This window comes from Rosa chinensis, chromosome 3 (assembly GCF_002994745.2).
Source record: "Rosa chinensis cultivar Old Blush chromosome 3, RchiOBHm-V2, whole genome shotgun sequence".
Classification (NCBI taxonomy): domain Eukaryota; kingdom Viridiplantae; phylum Streptophyta; class Magnoliopsida; order Rosales; family Rosaceae; genus Rosa; species Rosa chinensis.
In genome coordinates this window covers 31,812,070-31,824,650 of record NC_037090.1, presented here as the reverse complement: position 1 = coordinate 31,824,650, position 12,581 = coordinate 31,812,070, and the positions used below count along the sequence as shown (strand labels likewise).

Here is a 12,581-nt window from a genome sequence, read left to right as displayed (position 1 = left end):
CACCTAACTCTACACTTAAGAATAGCTGCCGAACCGTCACTCCATCGATGATTGTGGACGTCGCTGAACCAGTGGAGTTGTGTTGCTCGGTGGTCTCCACCACCACGACTGCCGTTTTTATGTCCTTTGGTACATTTTTCCTTCCTGTGCAGGCTATTCGGGTATGGAGAATGATGGTGGATAAACCTCTGGCATCAGGAAGTGAAGCCTTGGTCGACGTTATCCTCTCTGCAGTTAGGCGGTCAGCAGCCATGGCGGCTCTTCTCTCTGCAGTTCTACATGGTTCTAGATCTAGGGTTTGTTTTGGTTGTTGTTGGGCTTTTGGGCCTAAGTTTTTTATTTGTGGTAGATGTAGGTTAATTAAGCTTTTGTCTATTGGGCTTTTGGGCCTAGGACTTTTGCTTTCTTATGCACATCTATATTTGTAGTACTGTATGTTTCTATGAATGAATGAACTATTTGACAAAAAAAGAAGAAGTCTTGGTCTTCTTTTAGAAGAGACAAGCACAAAGATCCAAAACCCTTCATGGGGAATCCAGACGCAAGAGAAAGCCTGGAAGAAATTCTTGAACCTTTGAATATCTTCAACAAAAGAAAGAAAAGTTTCAAGCCATCATTTAACAACAAACAATTTTGCGCTATATGGCTAGTTTAAGCTCACCTTCTTTTTATTACTCCAATCATTAGCACATTCAACGCCGTTGACCTTAGATTATTTTGAGTGATCTTCACCATTAACAATAAGAATCACTTGTCCTATTTCAGCTCTCCATGAAATTTGTATTGAAACTCTTAGCAGCTATCCTGAGATTAGAGGTTCAAAAAATTGGAGCCCTAGAAGGTTTTCAATCTAGGACGAAACAGTTTTGAATTTTGGATTTTCGTGCCCTTTAATGTTATGCCAGATGTCAATATAGTATTGAAGGAATCTTCCACGTTGAAAACTACATGGATCAAGCCCAAGTTGCAGCATAAGATGGGCCGGGTTGTGAAAGGGAAATATCCACACGGCAAACGGGGAAAGTATTTCTGATGATGACACAAGTGGGTAATCTTTAAAAATAAAAGGGAGAATTCCATAAATGGTCACTCAACTATGACTCATTCGACACTTTGGTCACTCAATATTCAAATATATCACTTTGGTCACTCAACTATTACACTGTCAATCACTTTAGTCACCCAAGGGGCATTTTATCTCACTTTGATCACTTCTCCCAATCATTGTAATACATATTTCTCAATTTTTCACAATTGGTTGGACAAAAATATCATTAATATTGTGGCAAATAATTTTTTTTTAATGAAAAAAATTAAAGAAGTGACTAAAGTGAATAACAAAGTTAAAGTTGAGTGACCAAAGTGATATATTTAAAAGGTGAGTGACCAAAGTGTCAAATAGGTAAAGTTGAGTGACCATTTGTGATACTATCCCAAAATAAAAATCGGATCACCGTTTGAGTCAATTTAAAGTAAAAGTATTATTTATTATTCGGCATGAGAATGGGCCGGAGAGAGTTTCTGATTTGTTACTCCCAGGTTTTTCTTGGAATCTGGCTCTTATTAATCAATATTTTGTGGCTGATGATGTTGATTTGATTTTATATATGCCTCTTAGTCAGAGGGATGTCCATGATCGTCTTATCTAGCATTATGACAAGAAAGGTAGATTTTCTACCAAGAGTGCTTATGTGTTAGCTTTTGAGGAGCTTCATAACTATGGAGAAGTTGCTACTAGTTCGGAGAATCTTTCTTCTTTTTGGAAACAGATTTGGTTTCCTCAAATACCGGGCAAGGTTAAAGTTCATTGGTGGAAAGTATGCTCTTCTATCCTACCAACAGCCGCTTTGTTGTGTACTAAAAGGGTTTTTGTTCAGGATGGTTGTTGGTTTTGTAATGATCATGATGAATCTATTAATCATATCACATGGGATTGCCAGTTTGTTCAGGATTTGCTCTCTCTTTTTCCGGAGCTGCATGGGGTGTTACAGATTGATTGTAATGAAGGTACGTCAATTACTACTTGGTTGGCCTCTTGTTTTGATATCCTATCTAAAAAGAACTGGCTCTATTACTTATAGTTGGATGGTTTGTTTGGAAATTAAAGAGCGCAATATGAGAGTGTGGTCAAATCAGTTTGTCTCTTTGACTCACTTACAGTTTCAGATTAGATCATATGACATGTTGTTTCAATCTACTTTGGCTACACCTCGTAGTACTGTATTGAGGGGTAGGGCAGTTTGGTCACCGCCTCCTTCCGGCTAGCTTAAGGCCAACTGTGATGGAGCCTTTGATTCCTCCTCCAAATCTGGTGGAGTAGGAGTGGTTCTTCGTGATGCTATGGGGGATATTGTTGGTGGAATTTGTTTAAAGGTCATCTTTGTTGCCTCTCCAGATATTGTTGATGCCATGGCTTGTAGGGTTGCTTGTTCCCTGGCAGTACAATATCATCTTTCTCCTATTATGGTTGAGACAGATTGTCAGAGTTTAGTTTATGCTATGAGGGGGAGGAGACTTCATCCTTGGGTCGTATTATTGAGGACATCAACTTTTCTCTTGGGTTGTTGGTGGGTTCTTCCTTGAGACATGTGTATCGTGAAGCTAATATGGCTGCCCATAATCTAGCTAAACTAGCTTTACATTCTTCTTTTAATCTTTCATGGAGTGGGCTTGTCCCTCCTGTTATTAGAAGCTTTGTGGCTTCTCATTGTACTCTTTGAATGAGTAATACAATTCGGTCGTCTTTCTCCTAAAAAAAAAAAGAAAAGTAAAACTATTATTTAATGACAGTTTCCTACCAAAAAAAAAACGTATTATTTAATGACTTGTTATATATATATATATATATATATATATACATACATATACACAGATTTGCTCACCTAAAGGACAGTTTTTAAGGAACTGTGAGGGACAAGTGAATCTGACGGCTAAAAATAAATGCACAGTTTTAAGTTGTTATAATTTCTGCTTTTATATTTAAAATATATGGTTGAGATGCATTTGTCCCTCACAGTCCCTTAAAACTGTCCCTTAGGTGAGCAAGCCTTATATATATATATATATATATATATATGATTTTTCTCATGTAAGGATATTCTTACCTAAGCATAGAACGGATTTCCAATTTTTGGCCACTTTTCGATCACATATTCACATCTTAACCATTCAGTTTTAGGTCCTACTGTATAGATCACTTCTGCAAATTTTTAGCCAAATTGATGATCGTTAAGGCATCCAAAACTGCAATTTACACGAACGAACAGAATCTGTCTAACCGGAACCGTTCGTGTTCATTGTTGTAAATTGCAGTTTTGAATGCCTTAACAATACATCTTAACCATTCAGTTTTAGGTCCTAATGTATAGATCACTTATGCAAATTTTTAGCCAAATTGATGATCGTCAAAGCATCCAAAATTGCAATTTACACGAACGAACAGAATCTGTCTAACCGGAACCGTTCGTGTTCATTGTTGTAAATTGCAGTTTTGAATGACTTAACGATCATCAATTTAGCTGAAATTTTGCAGAGATGATCTATACATTAGGACCTAAAAATTGAACGGTTAAGATATGAATATATGATAAAAGTGGCCAAAAACTGTATATGTGTGTGTGTATTTTCTTTTGAATAGGGCGTTATAATTTGTTTTGCCACTCAAAATTTGAACTTCGGGCTTATATGTTGTATCGGTCTCACCTAATTTTAGTTGACTTGATTTGAGTTTGTGACTTCTTCCGCTAAAAAAAAATAGTGCAATCCGGTTGTTATTTGCTGTCAACTCTAGAAAAGTGCAAGAAGCCAACAAAGATTACTAGAAGGACAATCACCAGAGGGGAAAGTTTCTTGATAAAAATAAACATTTGGAGGTAAGTTTCTATGAACCTCAAATAACACATGCATAAGAAAGTCAATATGTATGTTTTCTTTCCCCACTGACCAATCCATGTTTGCTTCTCTGTATATAATTAGTGAAAGAAAAAAAAACACCATATTGTTGTACTTAAAAATCTAAAAATTTAATGTCATCATTTTCGAAAGAGAGAATATCACAAATAGTCACTCAACTTTTACCTGTTTGACACTTCGGTCACTCACTGTTTAAATATATCACTTTAGTCACTCAACTCTAACTCTGTTATTCACTTTAGTCACTTCGTTAATTTTTTTCATTAAAAAAAAAATTATTTGCCACAATATCAAGGATATTTTCGACCAACCAATTGTGAAAAATTTAAAAATCTAAATAGAAATGAACGGGGGAGGTGATTAAAGTGAGATAAAATGCTCATTCAGTGACTAAAGTGATTGACAAAGTAATAGTTGAGTGACCAAAGTGATATATTTGAATATTGAGTGACCAAAGTGTCAAATGAGTTATAGTTGAGTGACCATTTGTGTAATTCTCCATTTTCGAAAAGAAAAAACAAAAAACAAAATTTATTAATGTCATGAGTTTAAGTCGTAATGAAAGATGGTCACATAATTGTATTTCAATGAGGATGGAGTAGCATGTAGACATATAGCAAGATTATAGCTCTAAGAGCAACCCTCTCTTTCCAGCCAAATATCCGAATTGAATTAAAGAATTCATTGAATATTTAAAATTGCAACTATTCTCTAACATTATGAATCTGTGGTCATTCTCAAAAAAAAAAAAAAAAAAAAACATTGTGGATCTGTAAGGCAAATTTACTATAGTTTATCGTCCTAAAATCACTGTTATGGTAGTGTCACTTGTGGAGCAACTATTTTGAAGCTGTGGGACAGAACTTTTACAAGCAAATATAGGTTTGCTTAGGTTGTGGAGCATCTGTCTCACTGCTTAGCATGAAAGCAACTTCCGGCATGGTCGGCTTATTTGCAGCATCATCCTGTACACAAAGAAGCCCTAAATGAATACATCGCATTACTTCTGTTGAGGAATATGCCTTGGCCAGTTCTTCATCTACAAAGTCCAGTCCCTTGCCTTCAGTCCACAAGTGTCATGCCTGACCAAATTTATATGTATGGTGGCTTAGAATAGTTAGAGTGTGCTGTATATATTTTGAAGCTAAGGGAATGTGATTGCTCATAGATTCATAGTTTCAATGTAATTGGTGTGATCTTACATAGGCTAGAAAGCCGAGCTGTTGTTCATGGCAATAGAAGTGGCTATTCTTATATCTTGCTGCTAATGATTTCCAATACCAAGACCCCAAAGCTGTAGACATCTGATTGTGCTGAAAATATGCCTCCCATGGCATACTCTGGAGACATATAGCCTCTAGTTCTCTACAAAGTGAACTCGTTAGCACTTAAACTCACAATAGTCACAAAATTGCTTCTTGCTCTTGTTAAGAAAAATGCTAGCCAAAATTTGTACTTTTAAAGCCACATGCATGTAAGTATGTAACTGATCTTCTGTTATATTCATATGCTAAAACACTAGAACTTTTGTCGTGATTTGTGAAAGAACATGTCTGAGAATAGGATAGAAATGATGCTCACAGTGTTCCCACAATCTTCTGTGTATTTTCTAGATCCGTCCCATGAACAATACGTGCTAATCCAAAATCTGAAATTTCTGGGTTCATTTTCTCATCTAAGAGAATGTTGTTGGCCTTCAAATCTCTATGTATTACCTTCAAACAGGAATCATGATGGAGATAAAAAAGCCCTTCAGCCACACCCTGAAGAATATTGAAGCGGCCAGCCCAATCCAGCACTGCACTTCTCATTTGTGTTGTGAGTCATAGATAATTTAGGATTACTATTAGGAATAGAATTATACTAATTGTATAGAATCAGGATTGTAATTGTGATTTGATTACTTTCCTTGTTAGTCTAGAATTAGGGTTGTATATAGTTGTATAAATATGCCTCTGCGTATTGAAAGAAAGTGTGAGAGAATTCATCCTCCAAAACTTCTTGTTTTCTAGAGATTCTTAGTTTAAACTATTTGATCTATGAAAGTAGTCAATGCATCCATCAGACATGCGATCAACAAATAGGAGCAAACATAAAATGCTAGTAAAGTAACCAAATAGAAGAGTGTCCAAGCTTTTGTTTGGCATGAACTCATAAATCAGTAATTTCTCATTCTCTTTAACACATAAACCCATGATTCTTACAAGATTTTTATGTTGGAGCTTGGAGATCAACAACATCTCATGCTTAAACTCCTGTATGCCTTGCCCTGAGCTACTGGATAGTCGTTTTACTACAATTTCCTTCCCTTCTCCTAGTTTACCCTGCACAAAATAATCCTTGCATTAATTTTTTTTTTTGTAGAGTTGTTCTAATGTTATAGTTTCCTTGAAACAAACATCAAGTAATCACCCTATAAACCCGGCCAAAGCCTCCTTCCCCGAGTTTGTTTGTGATGAGCAATCAATATGCTGTCAAAGTTAAAGATTAATAGCTCTGATAGATCATGCTTTCTCATGTATTCTTGAAGAGAGTTTCCTGATCTCTGGACTTTATTAGTCAATCCAAGGCGCCTTGTTGTTGCTTTGATGCGTCCTGATTTTTCAAATATAAGAAAACAATTCCACGTCACATCAAATAACAAAGAAGGATCAACTTTATATTTGCAAAATCAAGAAGCAGGGAGATCGAGATCATGTCTAATGCATTAATTGTATCCATGCATCTCATTCTCTTACCAATTTGGTTAGCTTGCAAGCTATGCAAACCGAACAGTATGATAGCCAAGATACTGATAAAACAAATAGCAGCAAGGCTGGCAGTTAACTTTATTTGGTTTCCAATATCACCTGAAGAAGAGAATATGTGAGATATAAAGTTTGAGGCAAGAAAGAACAGATATTGCTAATTACTGTTGTGTAACCACTATCATCATTTACCTGAGTCGGCTAGGCGGATAAAAAGATCTATTCTGCCAGAGGGAAACTCCTGTATATCAATAAGGTCTTTGGACCATACCAAACAACCTATATCATTGACAAAAGCATACACTACTAGCAAAATAACAACACACACGGATTTACTATAGTTAAAAGCCACAGATATCCGTGTGAAATAGAAATACTGACAGAAATCCGTGTGAAATGAGCATAATGGGGCCCACAATAATTTATACAATAACAATATCAACGGAAATCCGTGTGAATAAACAACAGTCACAGATATCTGTGTAAAAACTAAAACATTTTCACACGGATATCTGTGTGCAAAACAATTCACACGGATTTCTGTACGTATTATAAATTAGTTTATTTCGAAATCATTAATTTTTTATGTTATGTGAATTATGGAGGGACGAATTTCCGTTACAATAAGTATTTGATACAGATTTCTGTGTGAAATGAGTAATACACACGGATTTCCGTGTGAAAATGTTGACACAGTAATCCGTGTGAAAAGCCAAAAAGGAGACTACACACAGAAATCCGTGTGAATAAACAACAGTAACTGATGTCTGTGTAAAAACTAAAACCTTTTCACACGGATATCTGTGTGAAAATAACAATTAGCTACAAAATTCCGTGTGAAAAAGTATAGGTGTATATCATTACTAGCAAAATAACAACACACACGGATTTACTGTAGTTAAAAGCCACAGATATCCGTGTGAAATAGAAATACTGATAGAAATCCGTGTGAAATGAGCATAACGGATACTGACACAATAATTTATACAATAACAATATCAACGGAAATCCGTGTGCATAAACAACAGTCACAGATATCTGTGTAAAAACTAAAACATTTTCACACGGATATCTGTGTGAAAAACAATTCACACGAATTTCTGTACGTATTATAAATTAGTTTATTTCGAAATCATTAATTTTTTATGTTATGTGAATTATGGAGGGACGGATTTCCGTTACAATAAGTATTTGATACAGATTTCTGCGTGAAATGAGTAATACACACGGATTTCCGTGTGAAAATGTTGACACAGTAATCCGTGTGAAAAAGGAGACTACACACAGAAATATGTGTGAATAAACAACAGTAACTGATGTCTGTGTAACAACAGTAACTGAATTTTGTAGCTAATTGTTATTTTCACACGGATATCCGTGTGAAAATAACAATTAGCTACAAAATTCCGTGTGAAAAAATATAGGTGTATATAAGGTTGATCATTTATTTCATATCGAAATAACGGCGGATTGAGTTATTTTTTTTTACACAATACCTATTAATACACTATAAATAGATGGGTAATGTCAAATTTATTGAATTTCAATTTTGATTTATTGGTTTGCACAAAAATTCTTATATGTCTACTAATGTGGTATAACTAGTTTATTAGTTGTAATGAAAAGTATACCTTCCATGAGCAACAATGTTGAGGAAATTGAATTTATCAAAATCGACCGTTGGATGTTGTCATGATTAGAATAAATAGTTATGAACAAAATTTCAGCAATTTTTGTTATCGTTTAGGTCGCGATCTACTAGATCATCCATGAATCCTAAATACCACATAAAACTAATATGCTCATAACCGCTCATTCGCAACTTATTTTTTCGATCTGTCAGCTCTCATACTCTCATGAATATGAGGTATACAAAATAATGTAAAAATTTTGTAAAATTTATCTCCTCGTGGTTTAACTCCCCTTAGGGAAGTATCGGTGTATATAAGGTTAACCACTTTATTTGATATTGAAATAATGGCTTTAATTTGAGTTAATTTTTTTACACCATACCTATTAATACGCTATAAATAGATGGGTAATGTCAAATTTATAAATTTTCAATTTTTATTTTTTGGATTGCACAAAATTCTTATATGTCTACTAATGTGGTATAACTAGTTTATTAGTTATAATGAAAAGTATACATTCCATAAGCAACAATGCGTAGGAAATAGATTTTATCAAAATCGACCGTTGGATGTTATCATGATAAGAATAAATGGTTATTTTCAAAATTTCAGCTATTTTCGTCGTCGTTTGGGTTTCGATCTAGTAGGTCAACCCTAAACCTTAAATACTACATAAAACTAATATGCTCATAACCGCTCACTTGTAACTTATTTTTTTGATCTGTAAACTCTCATACTCTCATGTGTCGAAGCTATATCAACTAATGTAAAAATTTCTGGAATTTTATCTCCTCAAGGGTCGGCTCCCCTTAGGGAAGTAGAAGTGTTTAAAGGGTTGACCGGTTTATTTCATGTCAAAATAATGGCGGATCGGGTTAATTTTTTCACACAATAAGTTTTTAATACAGAATACTCCGTGAAATGAGCAACACACAAATATCTGTGTGAAATGTAGACACGGATATCTGTGTCAAAAGAAAATTAGCTACTAAATTCCGTGTGAAAAAATAGAATAGAGACAGAATTCCGTGTAAACAATAATTAACATGACAGTTATATATTACCGAGATAAATACACACGAATATCAGTGGTAAATATATATGTATCTCACACGGATTTCCGTGGTAAATTTTTTCCCACTCACTTTTTTGGAACAAATTCAATTTCCCTCCCCTAGTAGTATTACACACGGATTTCCGTGGATTACTGAGCTACATACACACGGATATCAGTAGCAAAGGTAAATGTATTTCACACGGATTTCCGTGGAAATTCCGCTTATAACCAGCAAATTGATCCAAATCTGAAGCATATCGATCCATGTCCTTCTCCCCCACCCCTAAAGCGTATCGATGTCCTTCTCCCCCAAATCGATTCAGCCTTATCTGAGGTCTGGAAGCGGTCGTAGGCAACAACAATTTGATATCTCCCCCAATTTCGAAGCGGTGTCTCCGCCCATTGCTGCCTCTCTCTGCCTCCCCCTCTCTCTCATATCCCAGCTCCACTTCTCTGCCTCCCTCTCTCTCATCTCCAAATTGTTTTGGTTTAATGGAGGACAGAGGAACTAGATCTGTTTTCTCTCTCCTCCGACACCCACTTCCGGTCACCACCGTGACTCACCTCCACCATCACAGACCTCACCGACCTCCGACGAGTTTAACGCTGCCTTGAGGAGTAAGTGTAGGTGAGCTGTAGTTGATGCCAAGCTTGAACTCCTTCACAATTTTTTTTTTTAATAAGCATAATATAGCATAAAATAGGTTTGGTTTGTAATTTGGTTGAGTTTAGTACAGCCATGAAACTGCTTAATCATGTTGCAGGTCAGGGAATTTCGACAAGGCATGGAGAAATTTGTTTAAATCGTGGTGGCCGGAGCTAGCTTAATCATGTTGCAGAGCTAGCTTCGCTGCCCTCATTTGATGGGTGCCTTGGTGAAATCAAGATTTCAGGTACTAGCTATTAGCGTGGTTGCTTTAGTATTTTCCTTACTACGTGAAGTTCTGTTGAAAGCAGGATGAATGCTATCAGTTCAAGCTTCTGTAGGAGCTTGATTAGCATCTTCACCTACTTGTTTTGAACTGAATGAAAATATGTCTCTCATATTATTATACGCCTAGAAAAGGTGTCTACCTTTACAGTTCTGTTGAAAGAGTTTTGTTTTTTCCATTCAGCATACTTGCTTATCTGCTATGTGGTTTATCTAATCATTTGTGTTTCTTCTATGCAGACTCTTTATTGGAATTGATAGGTTGTGAGGGTGACATGGCTACTTCAACTTGTGAATATTCCAAACTATATCACCATTGTCTACACTTTGGTTACTTTGTGCAGTAAGTTTGCAATTTGATGAGACCGTAGTCCCATGTCCTTCCAAGAATGGAGGACTGGGTCACATATTGAAATTTTACTTCGTTATCCATTTGCATATACAGACTTCAATGTTCTTGTCTTTATGCAAAATTTATGTTATTAGATTGTGTTCTTATCTTTATGCAGATGCCTGAGACTTCAAAATGTTTTCTGTGATGAAGAAATTTGTGTAAGTTACTCTATTCATGTATAGATGCCAACAGAGATTTCCTAATTATATTAAACCTTAGTTTGACAACACCTTATCTACATCTGAAAAAAAATTGTGTTACTATTTCCCAAGTTTAAAAGTCTTAAGCATCTATTGTGGAAGTTTTGTGAGGCATGCTATGAATCTGTCTGGTCAAACCATATTTGTGCTAAATGTCATTTTTGCATGCTTGAATTCTAATTTTGTGTCCCTATAGCCTCCCTATGCCATCTGCTGGTTAAAAAATTAAAAAGAAAGACGTCATTAAAGTTGTGAGGAATACCACGATAAACAAGGGCGAAGATATGCATTGGCCAGAAGTGGCCTTCCCCTAAAGCTTCATATATGCTTGCTTATATACTTGTTGAAATTAATGGCTGGAATTGGTTTATTCACGACTGTAATAGAATCTGTTGCAGCACCTATTGAGGAACAGCAAATAGCAGAGCTTGGAACTAAGGTGGATAAGATCCAAGGAGCATGTAAGCTCATTTCTTTCTCTTTGAATGTTCAATAAATAGGCTACGATTGCAAGCTTCTTTCTCAAGGACAGAACACTTCACCAAGAAATAATGCAATTTTTCTGAAAATTTTTGTAGCCTTAAGTTGTTTGCTTTAGTGAGTAGGTGATATGATGACTACGGTAGAACCTTGTATTTGAAAAAGTAAAATAGACAATGCATAGAGAGATACCTCTCTCATGCTGGGAAATATATGTTTTACTTTTACATGCTATACCAAATCACAAAGTAAACTAGAACTGTTCATTCCATATGATTCTCATGTATATATCCATATCTGATTCTTTAAGCTAGTAGCCAACTCATGTTCAATAAATATTACAGAGATCAGACTGATATGTTTTTGCTATGTGCTGGTTTAACCAAATGCCTGATGCCATATACATTTTTACAGATTACTGGATTATGCAAGCTTCTCAACCAGAACAGTGAAAGTTTAACGTCGCTTGAATTCATTCACTGTACACTTTCTTCAGCTACTATATATCACAGCTTCTATCACAGCAAGTTGTAGTTCTCTATCCCCAACAATTCGGTAAGGAGATTATAAAACGAGTGATGTAAATTTTATTAAAACAAGTTGATAGCAGTGATTGTTCAATGATTCCATATAATTAGGATTCCTATGTTTTTTGAATCCATTTGGTATGTCCGATGTCACTAGTGCATTTAATATAAAATAGACCAAAAGCTCACAACTGATGCCCGTTTCTTGAATTCTTAGGTCTTGGAAGGAGGGAAATATTTCAGCTAACGAGAAATTCGTGCAAGTTTATATTTGCTTATGATGGAGTGAAGAGAGAATTAAAGGAGATTTTTAGTTCACCAGAACAGAAGCTCGACCAATCTTTCGAATTTAGGGGCATATGCAGAAACGCTGATCATTTCTTTAGTTGTATTATCAACTGTTATTGACATCTTTAGAATGATATTTGTTTTCTTCAAGTAATGCAGAATCTTCATTGGTTCCTAATTAATTAGCAGATTTTTTTATTTTTTTATTTTTTTATTTTTTATAAATGCTATCACTTTTACACACAGAAATCAGTGAGAGTTAGGGTAAAAGAATTTGACACAGAAATCCGTGTGAGATAGGAAGTTATTCACACGGATTGCAATTCATTACGGTAATTTATATTCATGGAAAGACAGTGGGGCCCACGTCTAATATTCACACGGACAAAATAATCCGTGTGAGATGAGTATATA

The 12,581-nt window shown here is 35.4% G+C and overlaps 1 long non-coding RNA gene across 6 annotated transcripts; it reads left to right on the top strand.

Moving 5' to 3' along the window:
* Nucleotides 1-9,570: 9,570 nt before the first annotated feature.
* On the top strand, nt 9,571-12,352 carry LOC112193564. Of its 6 annotated transcripts, none has more exons than XR_005807878.1 (7): nt 9,571-9,975; nt 10,112-10,240; nt 10,519-10,621; nt 10,788-10,830; nt 11,271-11,333; nt 11,785-11,907; nt 12,097-12,352. It is a non-coding gene; the product is annotated as an uncharacterized LOC112193564 (long non-coding RNA). The 6 variants fall into 6 exon arrangements; XR_002933935.2 differs by having other exon boundaries at nt 11,767-11,907; XR_005807877.1 differs by having other exon boundaries at nt 9,572-9,965; nt 11,767-12,352.
* Nucleotides 12,353-12,581: the final 229 nt, after the last annotated feature.